The sequence below is a fragment of the Lates calcarifer genome, linkage group LG4, assembly GCF_001640805.2.
Source record: "Lates calcarifer isolate ASB-BC8 linkage group LG4, TLL_Latcal_v3, whole genome shotgun sequence".
NCBI classification, from domain to species: domain Eukaryota; kingdom Metazoa; phylum Chordata; class Actinopteri; family Centropomidae; genus Lates; species Lates calcarifer.
This window is the reverse complement of record NC_066836.1, coordinates 10,766,941-10,791,026: the sequence shown is the minus strand read 5'-3', so window position 1 is coordinate 10,791,026 and position 24,086 is coordinate 10,766,941. Positions and strand designations below refer to the sequence as shown.

The 24,086-nt window shown below is 39.6% G+C and overlaps 1 protein-coding gene across 7 annotated transcripts in view; it reads right to left on the bottom strand.

Moving 5' to 3' along the window:
* The window catches only part of LOC108883395 (adhesion G protein-coupled receptor L2), an 84,536-nt gene extending 82,791 nt beyond the window's left edge, over positions 1–1,745 (bottom strand). For 3 of the 7 annotated variants that reach the window (XM_051069981.1, XM_051069979.1, XM_051069980.1), the window contains exon 1: positions 883–1,745. The gene's annotated coding sequence lies outside the window, so the exon portion shown is untranslated. The remainder of the gene's footprint in view (positions 1–882) is intronic. The other 4 variants (XM_018676465.2, XM_018676467.2, XM_018676469.2 and 1 more) reach the window with 4 other exon arrangements.
* Positions 1,746–24,086: the final 22,341 nt, after the last annotated feature.

Sequence of the window (24,086 nt, the reverse complement as noted above, 5' to 3'; positions counted from 1 at the left end):
TTGATGTTTAAGTCTGCCACGGTCACACTCCCCTGGGGTTTCTTTGCTGAAGACTATGTGGCCCTATTTCTAAAAGCTTCACGTGAGAATGAGATATGGCTCCCTCAGCCTGTAAAAACTCTCTCTCCTTCTCTCCCTGTGTGTCTGTCTGTGTGTGTGTGTGAGTGTGTCCCATCATCACACATGGCTGGCTCAGGTCTGTGAATTATACATGCCCTGTGAAATGATCTTATTTTATAGCCGCAAAATGGAGAAGTAAATGGAGACAGTAGCTGACATCTAACTACTTAGCTCCTGGTTGTCCTGGACTGGGTGGAGATGTTTGTGTGAGCTCTATGTGTGTGTGTGTGTGTGTTTTTTTCTTCATGTTATCACGCTGATTATCATCGCTGAGTAGCTAATAAATCAACTCCCATTTGGTTTTTACAAGCTTTTGAATCATATCCAGGACCTGCTTTGTCATGGTGTACATCCTCAATGAAGAATAAACCCTTTTGTTTGATCATTAAACATCTTAAATGTAGGATTTTTCATCAGATTTGTCCTGTGGTGGAAATTGCATCCTTTTGTGGGCTTTTGATTTCAACTATACAGGGATATATTAACTAAAATCCACACTGGCATGATCCTGGTGGCCAAGCAACTTCGTTTTAATTAAAAGTCTGGAGGCTCCAGACACTACAAAACAACACTATATATACTACAGGTTATGTATTGATCTCATCACAACAGTTTTAAACTGCTGGAGGAGCCCGTGGGCCCGTTTTCTGACATTTGCCTTATTCTACCCTGGGAGTGTAAATAAATGGTATTGATTCAGCGAGGCATAACCCAGCATCTCCCTTGAAAGACTCAAAACATCCGCTTTAAAAGGCTACTTACAGTGGGTACGCCGTGCCAAAATATGGATCCCGGCGCGGAGTGTGAATTTCAGATCAACACCAGGAGCCCCCCTTCCTCTCCTCCTCCGTTTTCAGAAGAGGCCCCCAGAAACTAAGCAGCGGGTCGCACAAAGAAGGCTGGGGCTCGGCTGCATGCTCCACTTTTCCTCACAGTGGACAGACGGCGGGGTTTCCCGAGGCAGGTATCTGTTCTTCTTCAAGCCAGTACGTCCGAGACCGGACGGATAGCTCCATGGCGAAAAGAAGGGGGGATCTGTTCAAAAGTAATGATCGCTACTTCCCCCCACCTCTTTTCTCTCTCTCCTAACCTCCTCCTCTTGTGCGTGCACCCAGGCTCCTTCCGACGGGAGTGCTGTACGGATAGACCGCATGAAAAAACACAAGGATCACTTCAAGGAGACGAGATGCGCCCCAGTCTCGTTGCAAAATGAAACTCCGAGCACGTCTCCCCGACACTGTCAAGTCTGTCTGAAAGTCTCCGGCGGCCTGGTTCAAAGATACAACCCAGAGAGGGATAATATGATTTCTTCTAGTCTGGCTTTTCGGTGCGCTCCCGGTTGTTCCCTCTGCGCCTCATCCACACGCCGTGCAGACAGTCGGTGCTACAGCCGGACTGGAGGCAAACAAGGCGAGGAGAAACGGCGCACCGGTCCCCTGCTCTGCAGCAGCTGGCTGTGAAGAGAGGCGCGTAAAACCAGGAGCGGATCGCCGGCAAGACACGGATTGGAGTAGCGAGTGCTAATCACGACAGCTCGCATTAAGGCTAATATTAAACCCTTATCTCATGTGTGTTCAGATTTCACGAAGGTGTTAAAGCACAAACAAGTGCTGCTGCTTTTCAGCCGAGCGCCTGGACTTTAATAATCCACATTTCACCGCATTTAAATCAGGATTCCCTGCTGTGTAAACAGAACAGTGCAAAATGTGCACGGCCGTTCATTATCAAAAAACATGTAACTGAAAGCAGTTCATATAAACAACACACTATTATCAATTCTCTTAGAATTTAAGTTATGTAGGCACAAGTTTGTACCAGAATAATTAGTGTTGTATAACGACCTAGAATAGGAACCAAGTAGAGGGGGAAAAAAATCCTCATCTGTGCTCTTGTATCTTGTAGCTGCTCAAAAAAATTAGATTCAACATTTCAATATTGTCATTGCAAACAGTATGTACCAGTTTAGTATCTAATCAAACAGTGTAAACAACAACAAAGTGCATATAAATAAAGATAACTGGAGAGCTGAAACAATAACTCAATTACTTCATCAGTTTGCTGATACAAAATGAATCTGCAGCTATTTTTATAACTGACTAATGGTTTTATTTTCAAGCAAAGATGCAGCTATTGTATTTGATAATGAACTGAATATGTTTGGCTTTTTGACTATTGATCAGACAAAACTAGCACTCTAAAGATGTCACATCAGGCTTTAGATGTGCATTTTCTTGTATTTTATAGTTCAAATGATTAATCCATTGATCAAAAAGATGTACTGATAATGACAAAAATCTTTGGTTGTAGCACTGATGTACAGAAGAGAAATAAAACAGGATAGGAAGGTATTGTAAGAGGGAGTGTAACTGTGGTACATACAACCAATGATGTGGAGGATGAATGAATGCAGCTATGGTATGCCAGTGATGTAAGTGTGATATGTGCAGCATGGATAGAACCAACAATAATCAACTGGGTACATGATATTTTCAGGGTAGATACATATACATCCTTCCTGAGAAGGAAAATGGCAGAGCATAACCCTTGACCTTAACCCTGCAACACATAAATCCAGTAGTCCTATAATCACACATGTGCACCTAAGCCACCAGTATATAGTAATGTTCAATCAGTTCCTCAGAGCAGATGCTGATACACATTGCGGGTAAACATTCAGTGTCCATCCATATGTTCATGGCAAGAAATTGCAATATTCAGCGCATCCCTTTGAACATTCTTGTCGACACGGAACAGCATCTGGAACAGGATTTAAACAATGAGACATTATAATGCTCCAGTGAAACCCCGGATAATACAGTAATACTGCTAATAATAACATCTTCAGGGATATATTTAAATATGTTAAATTTAATATACAATTCTTTACTGCAACATGTTAAATATCCTCATGTGAGTTAAAAGCATGGCATTTTTACATACATGCAGATTTCTATACATTTACCAATGATATCCAAGAAAGCCAAAATATTTGCATCAGATTCAGTGTGGAGTTTTCATTTCATAAGCAAAAGTGTGAATGTTGTTTTCACACCTCATCCCCCATAATACTATACAATATGTACATATATAACTACTCATATAGTTTGTGGAAAACTAAAGAATCATAAAAGAGAAAGAAAATTTGTACTGACTTTTTTTCCAAAGCATTTTTGTATTTTCCCTAATGTTACGGGCAGCCATTGGTTTCCATTAATCTCTGTACAGTATGAAAATCAATAAACAAACTCTTTAAACTTGTTCGAGTTAAATGAATGCAGGCTTGATTTTGACTATGATGGATTACACAACACGAGAAAACTTCAGGAGTTTGTTATCTGATTTTTACGCCATTTGGAAATGAATGGAAACCAATGGCTGCCCGGGATGGTTGAATGAATGCATTCAAATTTCTTAAATACAGCAGCATGGTTTGTAAATTGGTTCTCTTTTATGTTAAGTATACGCCATTTGTAGCAAATGGGCTAAAAACCACTGGTATGATCCCCTAATTTCACATGCAAAAACACAATTTACGGCATAGTGAATGTAATTTTCACCAGGGGAAATTTGAATTTTGAAAAAATCAAGCTGGTTTTCACATGTCTTTATATGCACTCAAACAACCTGCATCAAACTGCAGCTGGATGATATTGAATAGTTATTTGTTTTGTTCAATTTGTTTTTGAAATAAAGGTTATTATCAGCTTGTTGTATCAGGAAACAAACCTGACACAAACTGCAGACTGTCCTATTGGAAAATTGTAAGAACGTTATTGTAACAGGAGATAAAAACACCACAGTGTGCTGTAAGGCCAATAAGTAGCCACTATCTTGTACCACAGGCACACTGTAAGTCCTCACAGGAATATTTAAGAAATATTATATGGATTTTTCAGACCTTGGCTCTATATCTTTAGTCATTGTGTTTTTATTGAATAGAATAATACCATCATGCATACATTTAAGTGTAATATATTGCCACAGTTTCCACAGACGCCTGGCTTTAAGTGAGAAAAATTATCCATGATGCAAAAAGGAATTTTCTGTTGCACTGACCCTGCCTTCTTTTTAAAACAAACCATGCCTCCACTGTCGGATATAATGGAAAGGGGGCAAATTGAATCCTGATTTTTACAGCCGTGAATGGAGACCAGAATTGTGACTGCCTTGGCACCCCAATAACATGAAACTATAACTGAGTTGACTGGAAATGATTCGGCTTTTGTCGATAAAATTACACTTCAAAGCTGAAAGCCCATTAGGATTTTACTGTAAGCTGCAAAACATTAGCATTAAATTGCCATTTGTGAACAAATATGATATAATCTTAATGACAAACTGGACAACAGCGTGTTTGTGCAAGGCGGATCTCTAATTATTTAGTCATGATTTGTTGACTGCTCAGGATGCGCCAGCTGCAGGCTAGATATTTTTCTGTCTCACAAAAACAGGAACAAAAAAACATGACTAGATAAATGTATTTCATAATGTTCTGATTTATTTGTCAGCACACTAAGTCTATCATTAGAAACCATTACGCCTGTGATATGCCAAAGCAACACAGCACACTAATGGTTCATGAGATGCGTAATGTCTACCTGTGCTCAACTATCAGCTGTGTTCTCATTGTGAGCAGAGGTGTCTCTGCACAGCCACCTTTCTGCTCAGGCAACATGAAATTTTTGATATGCTGTCTGAGCTCTGTCATTTTGCCTCTAAACATCATTCAAAGTTTCTGTTGTCATTTCTCAACAATCAGTGCACTGGAAGGAAAATGATCTGCCCAGCTGGAAGCAGGTTTATGGTAACATTTTCCTCAGGTTTCTAAAGTTCAGCCCCATGCAGCTTTCTTTTGAACACGATCATTCTTCCCCAACACTATTCCTATTTTTAGGTCCTTACTTTTCAGCACTGTAATAAAAGAGCTACCTCCGTGGTGCAAATTCAAATGAAGGACATATTTGCCTGGGAAAAGTCGATCTGAGAACAAACACTTGATCGCCAACTTTTTTTGAAACTATTAATGTCCTAAATATCACTTCTCCTCCTTCATGAGCCAAAGTACATAGCCAGGTCAGTGGTCTCTGTTACACGTGGCTTCAATAAAAAACAGTCCCCTGGCCACATAGGGGAAATGTGAATTTGGGTCAAATTCACCAGGTGGAAAGTGAGAGGATTAGTGCAGAGCTCGCATGTTTTCTGAGGCGTAGTTTTACATAATAAAGAATAGCCGGGTAAAAGAAAACAGATGTAATGATGCTGATCCACTGGCACATATTCTTATTTAGAGAAACAATGTTTATGTATGGCCTACTACTGAAAGTGTAAACTCTCTATTTCATTTGAACTGACCCAGGAGAGCCTAGCTTGCTGGTGTTTTATTCATTGTGGTCAATGCAGTATATATGTAAATACACACGGCCAGCCCTTGTCTCTGTTTTTTCTTTCTTTTTTTTCCCTCCTTTCTTTTTTCCTGAGGACTGATGAAGTTGTCAGAAAATGCTTGGCTTTGCTTTTTGCTGCAGCCTGTCATTCTTGAGTGTGTTCACTGTGCAATCAAAACCCCAAGTAATAGCACAAAAGGACTAAAAGTGAGACTCACTTTTGCTGCTGACTCATCTAAAGAGAGTAAATAAATTTCCCTGTGAGAGATCGGACTTTATTGTGAGAAGAGACTCCATGCTGTAAATTACAGGTCTTCATGAACCTACTGTTTAAGCCACGTTGAATTTATGGCAGCAACGAAACAGCGTACTTCATTCCCCCCCATACTTCCCTCATGTTATGCCATAGCTTAAAGTCCACATTCAACCATAGTTTTTGCTTTCTCAATTTGTGTTAAATAGCACTGGGGAGAATAAATACCATACATACATACATACAAATTACATCACCTACAATTGCTCATGATTGCTAGTTACTGCTTCTCTCTGCTCTGTAGCCTAATGCAAGACAGAGACAAACATCCTACTGGTTTTCCTTGCTCAGCAACTCATGCAAAATTTGTATTTGTATTTTTATTAGTTACTAATTTATTACAGTATTTAATATATTGCACTGACACACCCATTGCTTTGAAATTGTGCTCATGTTGCTGGTTCTTTAACTTGAAAATTAGCTGCAGAAACTCTGGAAGACAACAGCCCACATGCATTATAATACAAAGTCAATTCCAGTTCTTGTGACTCCAAACTTCAGATGTTGCACTGGATTATAGGGGTGATAATTAAATTTTTTTGGTGGCAGAGTTTTTGTGGGTTTTGTAGCCACAGCGGCCCCACAGAGAGAGAGTCGGTCTCAAAATTCAAGTGCCTTCACCTCTACATGTTGTCTTTGATTTTGTCCTCTCATGCATTGTGTGTGTTCCCCCACCAAATGTGCCATACAGATTACAGGCGAAAACCTCATGTAATAATGTGTGGTGTTTCAGCAAACATTCATGCGGTAAATAAGAGGGTAGCCGGGAACGCTGCGGTAAATACTGTATGTCTCAAGTCATTATTAGGCGGTTTTACTCATTAAGATCAAAAGCCGCAAATTCAAAGGCGATCTCAAACCTTAAAGGGTGAAGCCATTTATTGAAAAAAGAAAAATCAAAGGATCTGAGCTGAGTTTTCTGAGGATTTTCTATGGGATTTGATAAATGCTCTTGGTCCGCGCAGACAAAAACATTCTCTGTTCTTTCTGCATCAAGAGGAAGCCAGTTCTTTGCGGCATCCATTTCCCAGTTTGTTGTGTAGACTAGTTTTCTATAGTTTTGTAATCAAAGAGAAGCATGGAAAAGGGTGGGAAGTATCATGATCTGGATAGTCATGTAGTGCAGGGTTCCCATGATGGAAGAGGCTCAATTATAAGGCTCAACCACAAGTGCACTCTACCACATTCATGATAAGACAATGACTTAATTCAATGAGGACCAGGAAGATTGGTTTGCACCAGTTATTCATAAATCCATTACACAGACTGTGTGCACAGTCCCACCTAGATTCTGAGAAACTACTGGCTAGTTTCAAACCTGTTTACTGAATCAGGCTGCACCATTAAAACTGAGGGAATGTCTTAGCTATTAGTGACACCATCCAGTTATTAGAGAGTGGCGCATACAATGTAACTTCAAAAAAATGACAGTTTTTATCATAAACTAGACTCACTGTATTGTAAATGTAGATGTTACTTGGTTGTATTTTGTATTTTTGTGAATTGTAATCTATAATTTAGATTGCTCTTAAAAACAAAATTTGTGTCAAATCAGATATGACCATATTTCTCATTCTAAAAAGGTCATATATCACCAAGCTTAGTTTTAGTTAGCTTTACATCACACCTATAGTTACTAGTTTTAAATATTAACTAACCACTAACCTCTGTGTAAAAACGAATTTGTGTGGTCCAACTAATTTTAACTCATTCACCTACAAATACAAAATCCCTATTTCTTAAGTCAGTATTCTTGAGAATGAAATGAGCGTAAAGGTATATATATCTATCTGCACATTCGTTTTCAGTGTAGGTTAGTTCATTCGGTTTTATTCATACATGCATCCATGGAGGTATTATGTGTTTCTGTGTTACCATTATTAACTGGTGCAAGCTCATCCAGTTGGACACAGTTCTGTTTGCTTTTGAGCCTATTAACTAGAGGACCTGACTCAATTCTTATTTCTTAGTTACATGTAACATGCTGGGAAAATACATATATTTTTTCTCACAAAATTGCTTACGAGCAATACAAACAGCTAAAAACCTCTTTCATGGCTATAGGCTGTCAGTCATACTATAAATAGAGTAACAAATTATTAATTTAGGCCTATAAAGTTGCTGAATTTGAGAACCATACAGTCTATTCTCCCTTGTGGACGTTATGTAGTCCTCCATTTTTTCCCCCATGAGACTTGTGTCGACTCCAGACTTTGCTGACAGAAGTTAGATCAAGCATAGAAAGCAAATTCAGCTCTCCACAATAGATAAAATCTGACAACCAACATGGATCCAGACTTGTCTCTTCTCTAGATCTCTTTGGCTCACAGAACTTTGCCTTTCCTCTGTCCTTGGGACGTCTGTAAAAATGCTCTTATATGGGGAAAAGCACCGAACAAATAAATGTAATGTACCAGCGCCACTGCTTTCCAACTGTGTGATTTGTTCCAAAAATATGAGAGTGTCTCAGCCCAAAAACAAGCTTATCTTAAAAAAGCATCTTAATCTATACTCGAGCATTTTAAAGCACTTGGTAAAGCATTTGGGAACATTTGTTTTAACTCAGTTTCCAATGGTGAATGTTTATCTTAGAGTGCACTTGTAAGTGTTGTTGCTCTGTTGTTGTGCAGTGAGTTTACCCTTTTCCACATAGAGGCTGAAACACTGAAAAATGGAAACAGATGCTCATTGTTTCAGTGTGAAAAAGCAGCAAAAAAAAGAGAAGGGAAGAAAAAAAGATTTACAGCATTTAACAGTTCCACTCAAAGGTAGCTGATAGTTTTCTTCACACTGTTGTGTTGTTCACTTGCCAAGTCCTAGCTTTCTTCGAAAAAATGCACACAGCAGACTAAACTATATACTACTAAAAAGATACTTTAAATAACTGCCCTGGCTGAAAATAATTGAGCTGGATAAAGCATTTGCTGAAATAACAACATACAGAGGGTGGTTATCATTTCAGGAAAAAAGGAAATGGGTCATCTTTGCGTGCCAGTAAAAGGAATCCTGTCAGTCAAGCAGGAGTTCTGGGACTGCCGCTATTTTTAGTACCTGGAGCTCAGACGCATACCATACAGTTTAACCCTGACACAAACACAGACGCAATAAATAATAAATCCACCAAACAGGAAGATATTATCCTCTCAAGGGCTGGTTGGAAGTCATTAATTTGCAAAGCAGCTCACAAGGAAAACTGGGTGGAATAAACCCTTTAAGCAACATACACACTGGAATAGATGTTAACGAAACGCTGCATCGAGGTGGGACTGTGGCAATACCTGCCCCTTTTCTAGTCGTTGGCCTTTGTAACATAACATATTTCTCATAAAACATTTCTTTAATTGGTCTTTCTGAAAAGCATGAAGCAAAGGGGGTTTCTCTCCAGTTTTTGAGATAAGTTAGCATCTATCTTGATAGTAACATTTGAATACCGTGTTATTTTAATCAATTTAAGAGGAAAATATATTAAAATATATTATGTGTTCACTTATTCTGCCCAGTTAGCTGCCAGAACTGAGTGAGCGTGCTCAACTGACAGTTCCAAGGCTGTATCCGAAGTCTCGCCCTCATTCACTCATTCATTACTCCCTATGTAATAGACACTCAACAGTTCACTCTGTAGTCAGCGTGTTGTACATTTATAAATCATCATCATTTATTTCCATTGTGGAAAGGCAGGCGCCATGCAGTGCATTAATCTTACTCTGGGTGTGTCATTTGGACACTCAAATAAAATGTCAGACAGTGAATAAACTGCACAATCTTATTATATATTATACTTATATTAGTAACACCTGTGCTTTTCTCACTATGGTTTGTCGAGATGACTGTTGTAGAAATGGTCTTTTCCCAGTATAGCTTCACCCAACTTCACCCAACCAACAGAAGTCAAATCAACCAGGGCCTTTGAATGAAGATGGCACTTTCATATTACATGGGAGGAGGCACTGTATTTACCCTTTTCTTTGAATACTGTCAACATACAACTTGTAACTACTAATGGGAAACTCTGACTTGTCCTTTGACAAGTCCATTGTTCAAGGTATCTACACCCAAATATAGCCTTATATTATATTATAACACGCAGTTCTTTTTAACCCTCACATGACCAACTCTGCAATCACACAACCGCCTTGTTGTCCAACGATGTGAATGACAACCTTCCCTTTGTTACATGACAAGGTTTTCTATGTTTTTTATATATTTAACATGTTCAGTATATGGACAAAAAAACAGAAAAACAGATCATGTATTTGCTTTCCAGAAAGAAAGAAAACTTTGAACCTCAAAGTTGGTTCTCTTGGTCATAAATGACGTCCAATATCTCCATCAAAAAATGTCAATAAACATCACAGCAGAAACAGTAACAATGGGATGAAAAGTGTTTTTAAAACATTGTCACGACTGTCAAAAAAAATGTCCACCTTTGTTGCTTCAGACTATATACAATCAATAAGCAAACCTAATTGTTAAACCAAGAAGAGCATGAAAAACATCACCGCCATCGACAACTTGGAGAAGCTCTGTGTAAAAATTACCTTCATGCTCAGTTGAATGTGTTCAGAAGACGTGACTCATTTCTTGACTGCCACTCAGTCGTTAGAGGCCATCATCTCTGCACACAGCCCCTTTCAGCACAGCCTTGCCTCAAATGATAGTCATGGCATTTCACAGCCACAGGTACATCAACATGGAGAGAGCGGCGCAAAAGGCTGTTGTAGCACGGGTTTCAGGCAGCGTGTGCTCTAAGTGCAGGCTCTTGTTATCTGAAATGCTACAAATTGATGGAAAATACATACAGGCACAGTGTGATAGCTACCTGGTGGGAGGAGAGACAGAAGTATAGTGTGATATTTATTTGATAGCTCCATTATAAATGGCATATATCTGCTGTGAAAACATACTAAGAGGTGTACATGCTTGTTTGGCCAGATGTAGTACATTTATGCTTTTGTCTGGTAATAAGGATATAAGTTGTTTTTTTTTGGTTTGTTTGTTTTTTTAATTGGCATCCTTATACCTGCAATAAAGGCTTTTCAAGGAGGCACAATAATAATACACAAATACAAACAAATGCAGATCCATATATGTGCAACTCTCACTTCCAGCTGTGACAGAAGTCGAACATGGGAGGGAGTTAGATTAGAGTGGCAAAGGTGTCGTCTCTTCAAAGCATTCATGGCAACCACATCAATCTGGGCCCATGTCAAACATGTTTGACGTGATACAAGAGTGCATTTCAACCAATGACATCTGTCTTGGGACTACATTGAGACTGAACAGCAGGCAGAATAAATATGCCAATCACGGCTACTGTCAAAATCTCATTGTTCAAGAGTATTTTGCCAATTTATGCGTTTCAAGTGGGATTGTTTCACATATCAGCTTTTCTACCTTTCCTTTCATATGCATGCCATGTGTGGAGAGGCCCGTGGACGCACTACTGTGGTAGTAGTCAGGAGTAAGCCTTCATGACAGATACTTTACACATGCCAGACTGTTAGACGATGGAAGACTGTGAGACAACGATAAAATGTTCATATTAAAAGCATTTACCCCTCTCCAGGCGCCAGACTGTCTGACACTGGCTCAAATTGATTCTTAATTGGGTTTGTATGGACCTTGGATCTTCTGTTGATGAGCGCAGTGAAAAGTGGACATCTACTACTTCGTCTCGCGCTCCGCAGAAATGTGATAACACAACTGACCTGGCCGGGAGGGGGAAAAATGACTATGTATGGTTCTCAGGCCGTGTTGAAAAAAACTATTATTATGAAAGAGATAATCTGCACATCTTGAAAACGGATTTAAAAGAATGATCCATCATCCAGACATGGCAGAACAAAGCTACTGACTCAAAGGGATGTCATTACTCATCACAAGTCACAACCAGTTGGCATTAACCAGCTGTGTAGCTAGATGTCTTTTTGGGAGACTTGTTTTTTTTTTTTCTTTTCTTTTCTTTTCTTTTTGGTAGTAATAAATCACTCAAGAGTTGCTGTGGAATGCAAGCCAGTCCTCTGGAACAGCTTGGTCTTGGTAGAGGTGATTTTCTGTTTCTAGGGCTGACATTCCTCATTATCTATTTTGGCTTGCTGTGCGTGCACATAGGGTCATGGAAAAGGCTGGTTAAAAACTAAGGAGTGTGGGGGGAGAGGGGCTTGAATGCTCCCCAGTGCCCCCCTACTGCCACCCTCTCCAGTGAAGCTCAGCATGCCTCTATTTGAAGAGGAAAGGGAGGGAGGTTATCCCTACCTTTGCCTTGCTTATGATTTTTTTCTCCCTCTGTCACAGAAAAGGCTTGTTACTGGAGCAAGCAGACGTAGAGGAGAGCCACGCTGCAAAGCTTTATTCAAGCTGAGGGGAGAATCTGCTGTGGATTAAGCCTTGTCCACAGCCTGGTCTGGTCTTAATTTCACTCTTTTTGTGCAGTCAGACTGGAGGGGTGCTTCTGATTACTGTCCATACCTTTGAAGGCTCACTCCAATTTGATCAATTTCAGGAGTCAATAACAATAATAACAATAATTATAATCATTATAGCATGATTATTGGATGACTTTATAATCCTGTGAATTCTCAATGTGTATATATAATTTATAAACTGTCTATGTCAATTATTTCATTTATAATGACTTAATCTCTGTGCGATACTTTCAGTGGTGTTTCCAGTGTATATAGGTGCTGAGTTACAAATAACATGGGACTGAATTTGCCTCCATAGACTCATAATAACTCAGAAACTGTACATGTCACCATAATGAGCTTATAAACACTTGATTACTGCGCAACGCTGAGTGTTTTCACATTTGAATGAAATTTGTGCTAATTACAGTGATACTGCATAGAGATATAAATACACTCGAGGTCAACCAGGCTCTGCATACAATAATGCATTACATAACTCAAACTGTGCTGAACTGATCCTATGCTGATCATTTCATATGAAGTATGAATTGAGTCTGTGCTGCATAGCTGCTGAGTTATAAATATGATGGGGCTGAATGGGCCTCCATAGACTGTAATGCGATATACAGCTCATAACCTGTACATGGCTTTATAATGAGCTTATCTACACTTGGTGTGGAATAATAAGGATTCTGAAATACTAATGGAGTTTGTACCATATACATTGGCCGAGACACAAATGCAATAAACAGCTATACAGAACTTGATATGGAACTAAATCGTATTAATTCAGGAAATGTAACAGTTATAAGAAAATATTTTTGGCAGCTGAAAAAGTTATAAACATGTTGATATATATGAACAATATTTGTAGCATGGTCAGTTTCCCGGCTAGAAGTGACCAAAAATGGCCCAAAATAATAATAAGTATGTGAGACAATACGAGTATGATTGCTGCAACACAGCAATCACAGTAACAGTGGTAACAAAGAAATCTGTTGGCATGATAAACAATCAGAAATAAAGCCTTTAATGGAAGCAGGAAGCAGTGGAGCAGGTCTGTGACTCAGCCACTTGCTTTCTAAAGTGTCTATAGTGCAATCTCCCCCTTTGTAGGTGTCATAAATTGGCCGAGGCACCCTGGGCTTAACAGTCTGCTGGGGTGGTCCTCCACCAGCCCCATCCCAGGGTGGGCTAACGTCATCCTGCAGGCCCAGTGTGCTCGTCAATGTCGCTTTGCTGCTTCTATTCTGGTCACAGAGTGAAGAGGAGTAAGTGGGTGAGTGTTTGGGTGGGAGTCAAAAAAAAAAGAAAAAGAAAAAAAAAAAGAACCTGTTGCGAGCGAAGGTATGTTCCAAACACATGGTGGTCTCTACATTTTCAAAGCACTGAAGCGTGTTTAAAGCAGGAGCAGAAGAATTTACAAGGTGACGCGGCAAAGTGCTTCCGTTTGAGGGGTGGGATTCAACAAACTGATATTGCACGAATGTCATGTGTGAGCCACAGAAAGCCTCGGTAAAGCGTTTGGTTATCTGGCAGGAGGAAGTGGCTACAAGAAAGTCAGAGCTTCGAACAACTGATCTCCCTCCTAAATCAAGACTTACAATTTACCACACCATTGTTTCATCTTTGTCTCTGTTTTAAAACGCCTTAGTCATTAATCTTCAAAACAGACATTCATAACCACAATTGTTGCCAATAAAGCAAGTTTTGGGTGTTTTCCCAGCGAAGGGATTTTTGTTATATTAATCTGCAGTGTATTTGAGCCATTTTTCATCTGTGGTTGAACAAAGGAACAAAGTGATGCCAAGCCAAACGTCCAAATGTTTCTGTTTAAAGACTTTCATTATGATTCTCTCACTTTTTTTATGTAACACATTTTCAAAAAGAAGGGTATTATGTTATAATCATACTCTATTAATTAATATGCAAATAACAAGTAGTAAAACTGCCGACACATAGCATTTCCACGATCGGTTCCAAATTAGGATTAACAAGTTGTATGATTTTCTCTCTCTACTCTGCAGACAGCACATTCTTATGCCATGTGATAACCAAAACCTTACTGCAGGATGTGACCGCCCCTTACTTTATAAGCCATAAATAAAAAGATTGTGATCTATTTGTTCCTTTATATCTCTCGTTTGGTTCTGCAACATTCTTAGATCCTTTGTGTAAAGTCAAATTTGGCTTTTTTATACATTTTATTGCATTCCTGCTCTGACCAAATTCCTCTTGTGCTTTAATGGGTAGATGTTCCTCTGTATTTTCAGTGAGAAAAAGCTGCTGCTGCCAGATTTGTGGCCTGTTGTGGTCCAAAAGAACAGCACCACAGGGAACTTCAGAAAAACTCACTCAAATTTCAGTTTTTGAAATACAGTCGCGCCTAGGGGGTGAGAGCATCTCCCAGCCCAATATTTCAAATCAGAGATGGAGTGGTACTCTGTTCTAAAAAGAAAGGGGAATGGCCTCCCACAGAATAAAGTCCTAAATAACATGAAACCCCATGTACGATAGGCTGGCTGCTGTGTTACTGGGTGCACGTGGTTACCAGCTGACACTTAAGTAACCCCTTGACAGGTGCTGAAGTCTAATGTGTCTGAAGGCCAGCTTAAGAGTTTTCTGCCTTTTTACAAGCCCAGCCTTGATTTGCTCACCCCACACATGGCAGTGTTTTACAGTGCTCGAGCAAATGGCATGACACGACTGCACTCCGTAATACCACAGAGTGAAAAGAGCCATTGTGGATCTCCAGAAGTACATAGCCAATTCAGAGCATCTACTGAAGAGTACTGTATGGTGTGATAAATACAACTTTTGAGGTTTTTGAAGTTTTATTTTGAGCCAGTGTCTGTGTGTGTTGTAACAAAACTAGAAATAGAGCCTAAGGGACACTGTAAACAGAACTAAATCTTCACACACACACAAAAAAGCCCAGAAATATCTTGTCAAAAGTATAGCTACCAGTTTGGGAAATACACTTGTTCATTTTCTTGCCATGAGCTAGATGAGAAGATTGATACCACTGTACAGTGAATGTGTGGCTAGAACCTGCAGCAGGTTAGCTTAGCTTAAAGACAGGAAACATGGGAAAACAGCTAGCTTGGATCTGTCAACAGGTAACAAAATCCACCTACCACCACCTCTAACGCTAACTAACACATTTCATCTCAATTGTTTCATCTGTAGAAAAATGAAAAGTTGTGGCTTCATCAAGGCTTATGTGACAGACTATTTCTTAGCTGGGAGCAGTGACTTCAGGCAATCAGCTGAGACTCTGGGAAGTTACACACTTTGTTTTTATCTATGGATTAAATAAACAAGATATAAGTGTAAGTGAGCCTTAGAGGTGCTGATAGGTAGATTTTGTTACATTCAGACAGAACCAGGGTATCTGTTTCCTCTCCTCAAGCCTTTGCGTTAAGCTAATCTAAGTGTCTCTTGGCTGTAGCTTCATATTAAATAAACAGATATGAATGTGATCAATTCACTAACCTAAGAGAGCCAATGAATGCATTTCTCAAAATGTTGAGCTACTTTTTAAAAATGCTAATCCACGTCAAAACTGAGCTCTGTTCACAGTCTCCTTTAGGCTCCACTCAGTTCCCAGTTTTTATTTTTGTATGTTTTCACAGGTTACACAGGCCCAGGAATAACACTACAAAACCCGAAAATCTATTTTTACACATCATATACAATAGGTGTTGCAAAGCAAATTATTTTGAATTTTCAGATATCCACAAAGGCTCTACACATTCTTCCCAAAATATCTAACTGTTCAAAAATGGATTTATCTTATCTTTATTGAACACTCAGTGTGACTAGATTAAACAAATTCTAAAAATATAAAAACTTCAGAAGAGTTTCAGTTCCACAGTCTGTGGATTGTCATTTTTACATGTATGCAACACTGCCATAAATTGTCTGAACCCAAGGCCTATTTGAAACATGATTAAGTTATACTCCTCTATACTCAGTCTACAGTAAATGTATATGTAAGAGAAGCTTGCAGTATCATGTATACACAGCATGCATTGATTAGTTCCTGCATGGGATACACCCCCTGACTCCCCCATCTTTGCTTCTAATGTTGCTCATTGGAAATATGCTAATGAGATCCGTCACGATTGCTGATTCCCTTTGAACTTTTTATTTCGTCACGGGCTGACTGAAATCACAGAGGTAGAGAGCAGGAGGTTTTCTGCCGCAAGCCCACGGCCCCTCTTCCACCATCTGCCGGACCTCATTTCATTTGAATAATAAATGATAGACTTTTTTTTTCCCCCTCGCTCTCTCTCTCTCTGCTACACAGAGGCGTTTCGGCTCCTCACATGTTTTTGCAGTTCAAGGAGAAAAAAAAAAAACGGCCACCAGCCATGACGGAGGATTGTTGTCGCTTCACTGTAAAGCCCTGCCCAGGGTCTACAGGCCACACCAGCCCACGGACTACCGTGAAGCTAGCAGCAGCACACGGAATTTACACTATGGCTCAAAGCTGAAATGTATTCTTCAAAGTCTCACTGTGAAAGGCTTGGATTGTTCCTTTATTTTGAGAAACTGCGCCCGAATTGAAAAGCTTTGGCTTCCTGTTTTTCTTTAAGAACAAAAAGACACAGAAAAGTATTTTCATGCTGGGTTAATTACCACAAATGAAAAAAGTTCCGTCCTCAAGAACAAAACCAGAAATAGATTTTATCAGCAGGATATGCTCATATAGTTTCATTCTTGCTTGTTGATGGCCACCAGATAAGAAGAGGAGCCATTCAATCATTGGTACATGACAATTTATAGACTAGTCATTCAGTGTAGAGGATATAAACTGCCAGTGCCTGTGGCTGTAGAGCCGATGGTAGGAGGTTTTAACTTTTCTTGCACAGATAAGATTCCTTACTGTCAATTTACATAGTTCCCAGCTGGAGATGTGCTGAAGCAAATCTAATTCAAACTTTTCAAACCTCAGAGACACACAGCAGTGCCCCAAATAGCAATAAAGCCACTGGCCTCTGCCCTCTGGTGTACTTCCCATCGCCACACTTTATAACCCCAGCTCTCAGTGTTGAGATTGGAACATGTGCTCACCAATGGATTCAAATAGAGTCAATAGGAGCCTCTTTCCCCTTCAGCAGTCAGCATGTGGATCTAAAATAGCAAAGCAGTGTGATTAGCATGCACATACTTGGTTAGAATTCAATCCATTGTAATTTCCACTTCATATGAAACAGAATCAGGATATAAATGTTAACAGGATGCTAATCCTTTTGTCAAAAACAAAACAAATGATTCCTGAACCTTGCAGTGTACATTTTCTTTGAAGAGAATATTTTACAGGACTGTAAAAGCTGTGGTATTTATTAAGAACAAACGTCCTGGTCATTCTGTCAAAGGGAATATGGAGAGAGTACGTAAATCTGGTCCCCTGCTGTGTGCCTGCACTGGCTTTTAGAATGATTGACCTCTGCAGGTTTCCAGAAGCCTGGAAACAGGGAATGCCCTTGACACACCAGGCATGAGAGAAAAAAGAAAAACTAGCTGAAACCCGAGGGAACAGCGGGGGCAGTGAAGCAGGTTGTTCCATTTCCCCTTCGTTTAAAAACTACTGCCAAGCTCTGCATAGGCTTGGACCCATGTGCCTGGCCAGGAACAATGAGAGCCAGCTAGAATTAATGAAACAATTATCGGCAAACCTTGCAATTAACCAGCTCTCCAAATTCTACTCTGCATGAGTTGCTGAAAGAATATCAGTTGGGGTAAAATATACATAGGTGCCATAATAGAACAACACAGACTCTAATAGCCTCGGAGGGTGACTGGGGCTCCTGGGATACAGAGATGGGCCTCCCTTTCCTTTTCCTGTTTCCCTTTCCGATCAAAACTATTAGTAGTGATAATAGCAAAGCACGCATCCCAGCTGCTACCCTGCACCAGCATTTCAATTAGCTCGATGTTTTAAATCTCTCATTATCATAGCTAAACTGTGATGTGACTGGTCTATACCACTCAGCGCACCTTAAGTTAATGTGGTGCTAATCACTGAGGAAAAGCACAAACCCTACTGTGAAAACATTCTGCATTGTCACCTTTGATCAAGTGCAGGCCGGATGAATGAGAGGTAATGGCACTAACATGAAACAGCAGGGGCTGCAGCAGGTTACAGCATTTGGTAGTGTTTTGAATGATTCCTGATCCTGAAATGGGTTTTTGATGTAATGTGACATTGTGGTGCAGCACCTTTGGGTACCCATTAAGTGTAATTTCATGGTGAGTGTGGCTTGTTAGTTATACTGGTCAGCGTGCCAACTGAACTACCATGCTAAAAATCTGTTCTGTCCTACAAAACACAGTATGATTTGGTCAAAACTGACTGAGACCTGAATCTGACTTTTTCATGTCTGTTTTACAATATCTTTTTTTTTTTTTTGATCATACACAATAAAAATGAGTAATTTCAGCTGTTTACATTTGCAGTCACTTCAAAACTAAAAACCAAGCCAAATCACAGCTATAGCAAGAGCACTACATCAAATGAAAGCTAGCTAGTGATATAGCCATACCTAAAACTAAAGCTCAGTTTACACATTGATTATCCCTAGATATTATCTGTAATTTTAAATGATCCATTTTGAATGAATGAATGGACATGCTGGTTACTGAGTTATTCAACATTACTAAAAGAAGCAGTAGCTAAAGCAAATCATTATGGAGACAAAAAGTCTAGTTTATTTTCTTAAAGAACACATTTTTTGTTTTTGTCTTGTATTCTGTGAAGATTATCAATCTTGTAACTAAGGCATAACAACCTTTCTGAATGATACGCAGTTTGCCAGGAAGCCTAAAAACATGAAACCCCATTTTTTCGCCACTTCGCTGCTTTTGTAGGGCAGCATTGTCTATGACTGTTGTTTTATTTAGCTTTTATTGACAAAATGCTTGGCGTGTCACTTGTGAGAAGTAACTCTTAAAGGAAAGTTTGTGCCTTCAAGAATATACTGTTTATTATCCTACAGATTTTTATGTATATATTTATATTATTCATGCTCTTAAAAACTACAGATGCATCTTGCAAATAAGCATGTGTAAGTGTATGTCTGAGGAAAACAAATGCACATAAAATGTTTTATTTACAACTGGCTCTCTATCCCCTGGACAAAACAGCTGCAGTGGTGGATGCATTCACCAATAAACAAACATAAGGACATTATGTTTCATGCCGTGCAGTCAAACAACTGCTCAGGTGATTTAGTTTTAACTATCCTCTTGAGGCAAACCTTTAGTTTTGCTTTTCATCTTACTTTACTATTTTCAACGAATTAGAATTTGTCTGTTGCGCTGCCAGGTTCGTGGTCTTTGTGTACAAATACAAATGGAATAGAGAGAGTTGTGGTGCACTGGCGCACATTTGTCTGACAGTCCAGAATTATAGAAGGCAGACTGGATCCGGGCCGTGAGCGGGAGGAGAGAGAGGGAGAGCGAGAGGGCCCCCGGCAAGCTGCCCTGGCTTTGTTTACAACAAAAAGCCATTGTTTGATGTGGTCGCACAGCCGGCTCCAAAGCTCCCGCTCCCACAGGATGTGCTCTGGGTAAAATGCCAGACGGAGGCCACTGCTGGATGACTTCGACCTCACCATACTGGGACTCTGAGCAAAGTCCTCCTGAGGCCTCTAGAGACTTAGAGAAATGTATAAAACAACAACGGTTTGATGCATTTCTGTTTTGTATGTACTAGGGGAGAAATGTGCGAGGGATACTGACTGTCTGTCTATCAGCACAGTACAGGTATATTTTGTTTTAACAGAGAAAAGTAAAGGCAACAATTTCAGCTGTTAGCAGTGAAAAAAGAATCCAAATCTTTTACTTCAGTAAAAGTAGAAGTACAACAATCTAAAAATACAAAGTCCTGCATTGAAAACAAAAGTAAGAATATGTAAGTATTATTAGCAAAATGTAAGTAAAACCTTTCACTATACAGCCAAAATGGGCTCTGACATTGTTACATTTTATATGTATGAAACTGTTTTATTATTACTGATGCATTAACATGTAAGCATCATTTTAATATTGACAAACTGCAGTAGAGCTAATTTAACTGTTCTACTGTATAGCAATGTACAGTGCTTTATAGGGTCATTATAGGTTTTTAAAATCTTCATCTGAAAAGTAACCAGTAACTATAGCTGTCAGACAAATGTGTGTAGTGTAGTAAAAAGTACAGGTTTTTCCTCTGAAATATTGTGGAGCAGAAGTATAAATTAGCATAAAATTAAGTACCTCAAATTTGTACTTAAGTACAGCACTTGAGTAATTGTACTTAATTTAATTCCACCACTGTAAGATATATATAAGAGGTTGCTGTGTGGAGAAACTAATTTTGTAAATCTTTTACAGCAACTTTATACTGTAGGGAAATTTTAGGTAGTAAGTTAAGAAAGTTCTAAAATAAAGTTAGTAATTTTCATACCACATATCTTCTATTCACAGTCCATGCTCCCTAGAAACATAATGCATTTCTCTTTGTTTTCCACTCACTCAGTCACACTCTGCCTGACGCTTCTCTCCTCTGCCAAATCATCAGTACAACCAAGCCACACGCTACCAGTTTCTGCAAACCCAGAGAGCCCTCAGTGTGTTTATGATACAAATATTCAATTGAAACAAATGTAGGCCATGTGAAGGATGTACCGTCAAAGGAAACCGCAAGCATACCAAACGCTTTATTAATCTTTTATCACACCCCATTTCCTTAAAGGAGCGTCCGGCTCAATGCCTGCCTGGAAATCACCTAATCAACAATGAGAAAATGGCTTCCAAAAGACCAAAATTATGATGAACTGTAAACAAAATACTTTTTTTTTCAATTGCTGAATAAGCACACTGACAAAGCACACAAATAAGAAGTTAAGGTAGGGGTAAACATGCATTCTACACAGGTGAAGCATTTCAAGCTGAAGCAATTGAAATGGCTTCCAGCTCTGCTTTGTTGATGTATATTTTGGTTGGAAATCCTTTAAAAAGCTCTTTAAATGTCTCTTTCTTTGTGTATATTTTTTGTCAGTGAAGATGGGGCATAAATAAGGAAGGAAAGGTAGAGGAGAGTCTCCTGACACGCCAATCACAGATCTGGCATGGCACACAAGCCAAGAAGGTAGACTGTAACAGTAGCCACTATATGGTGATAATCTCCGCCCAAAGCAAGACTGGGCAAGCAAAGAAACATGTGTTGGTGAGCCAAGCTCAAATCCCCTCTGACCTTGCCCCTTTCCTGCAGCCAGGATGAGATGAAAGGAAAGAGTTGATGCCTCTACTGCCCCCCAGAGGTGCTGACTTCACAGGCAGGAAGGAGAGGCATCTTCAAGGCTAATCTTTAAATACATCACTAATGGCCTGTGTGTTACACTAACTCCTCTTTGGCTGATGAGGTCTGAGTTATTAAACCCAGACTTCAACAGTTTAACATTGAGATTTACTGCTCTTAGATAAACAAAGGATCTAGACAGGAGGTTCAACGTACTGTAAGTCCCAGCTGTTTCATGCAGGATCCATTCCTTTAATTTTTCATGTCAGTGGAAGTACAGAGCAAGCACTAAACCCCTGAAAAAAGGCTACCTGTACAGTCCTTGAGGAATCCTAGGAAACAGTCCTAAGTGAACTGTTAGGGAGTGAAATATGTTCTCTGTCCTTCCTCTTAAGACGTGATGTTTCTGGCAGAATCGGGGAAGTTTAGCACAAGCGATGATAGAGGAAATAAAAATCACTGACACAAAGACCGTCTAACTACGGCTGTCCTTCCCTTCGTTCTTTCTTTCTTTTTTTTTCTCACAGCGCACAACTTTGTCAAGATAGTTTATGGCCAGCTGTTTCATCTTTCAGCAGTCATGGCTGGAATTAATAGACCCTTAAACACAGGCAGCTGTGAATTTTCTATACTGTGGCTTGTGGCATCAGGAATAACAGTTGTTATTCTGATATGATGAAACATCCCTCTACAGCATGGTGTGGCTGCATTGTTTCATCTCACTGAGAACAAGGCAGGAGACAGACAGCACGGTATGCAAACTCAACCGAATAATCAGATTGTTCTGAGGTGGCTTTGATGAAAGGTGGTGATCTCGCATTTGTTTTCTTGCAGTTATTAAAGAAATATATTGCATAAATATGAAGCTACGTTGACATCTGATTGCCATTTTATGTGGACGCTTTTTGAAAAAAATGGGATTAATAAAAATTTGAGCAATGTGTCAAGTCAGAATACGAATACAGGGGTTTCTGTTTCACAACTGACTGTCATATGTAAATGATTGATTTGTTTTTTTGTTGACAAAATGTATGAGGGGTTTTTTTTTTTTCCCCACTGATATGCAGCAGCACTCTTAATACGTCTTCCTGCACCATGATGAGTCAGGGTAAATCTATATACGGAATATAAATAAGATTGTAACTGCAGAGCTCTGTAGTGTCTATCTGCTCCTCCTCTCTCAACAGCAGCAGGCTCTCCACACTGCAGGAACAGAAATCTGGGAGCCTGAACTGTTAGTGACCTAAGCGACAAGCAGCTCCTGCTGAACCTGCTTGGTGTGTGAGTGTGTGTGTGTGTACAGAGGGGCTTGTAAGCATCACCAGGAGCCTGTTTTGCCCCATGCTGTCAGGACAGATGGTTCTGAACTCGTTATGACAACACGTACCATCACCAGCTTTTCGCTTCATGATCAATATACTATCGGCTGCTGTGCAGAGAGAACACCCCCATACACACACACCCCACATGAGCAACCAAGCTTCAATCAACATCTACTGCACAACCACCAATCCACTACCCCTCTCTCAGTTTTAATCCCAAATTAAACATCTCAATCATATTCAGTTGATGAATTAGTCAGCATAAGATTTAGCCACTTCATTGGTTACATCTGTGAAGACTGTTGTACTTCAGTAACAGCTCTGCTATAAATTCTAAAACTTTATGAAATTTATAATGTTTTTTTTTTTTTGATATCATAAGATATGTGTAAATCCAATTATATACACACAAATACACAAAGTGCAGAGAAAAAAATCTAAACAAGTTCGATATTTGGTGTTGCCACTCTTTGCCTTTAAAACAGCATCAGGTTTCCTCAGTACACTTGCAGGTCAGTTGTCTTACAGAACTCGCCACAGTTGTTCCGTGTATTTAGACGTGTATTTTGTCTCAGTGTCTTCTGTCAGAGCTCTGTGGGGGTCATACAATCTGTTGCAGGACACCTTGCTCTTCTTGCTGCAGTGTTTCTATGACTCTGGCTTAATGTTTGGAGTCATTTTCATGCTGCAGAATGAATTTGGGACAGATCAGACTCCTCCCTGATGGTATGTTTGCCTCTTGCGTGCTATACATTATATCTGACCTCTTAGTTGCACATGAGCCAGTGCATAGCCTGAGATCCTCTGGCAGAGGTCTTTTATCTGTTCCCAAGGTGTGTCTGAAAACTAGAGGTGACAGAGCATTCGCAGTCAAGAGCCCTGAAGCGATGGAAGGAACTGCCTGAGGAAATCAGGTCAGCAGAATAAAAGAATGAGTGACCTCTTTTAAATTTCTTATTAAAACATACTGTTATCGGAGAGCTTTTCCTGGTTTTACTTGATTTCTTTTGACTGTCACTTGTTACTTGTTCAACATTTTGATTCAAATGATAAATGATCCATTCTTCTTGATTTCCTTCAACTCTCAGCAGGTCAATTTTTCTACAGATTAAAATTTCCTGAACAATCTCAAACCATTGCTCTTTCCCAGGAGGGTCGGCCTTTCACTAAATTCTAACTCTATGTACATGTCTCTGAAAATCTAAGGAGACAGCAGTGTTATGGGTAACTGTAGGGTGCAGAGGCTGGTAG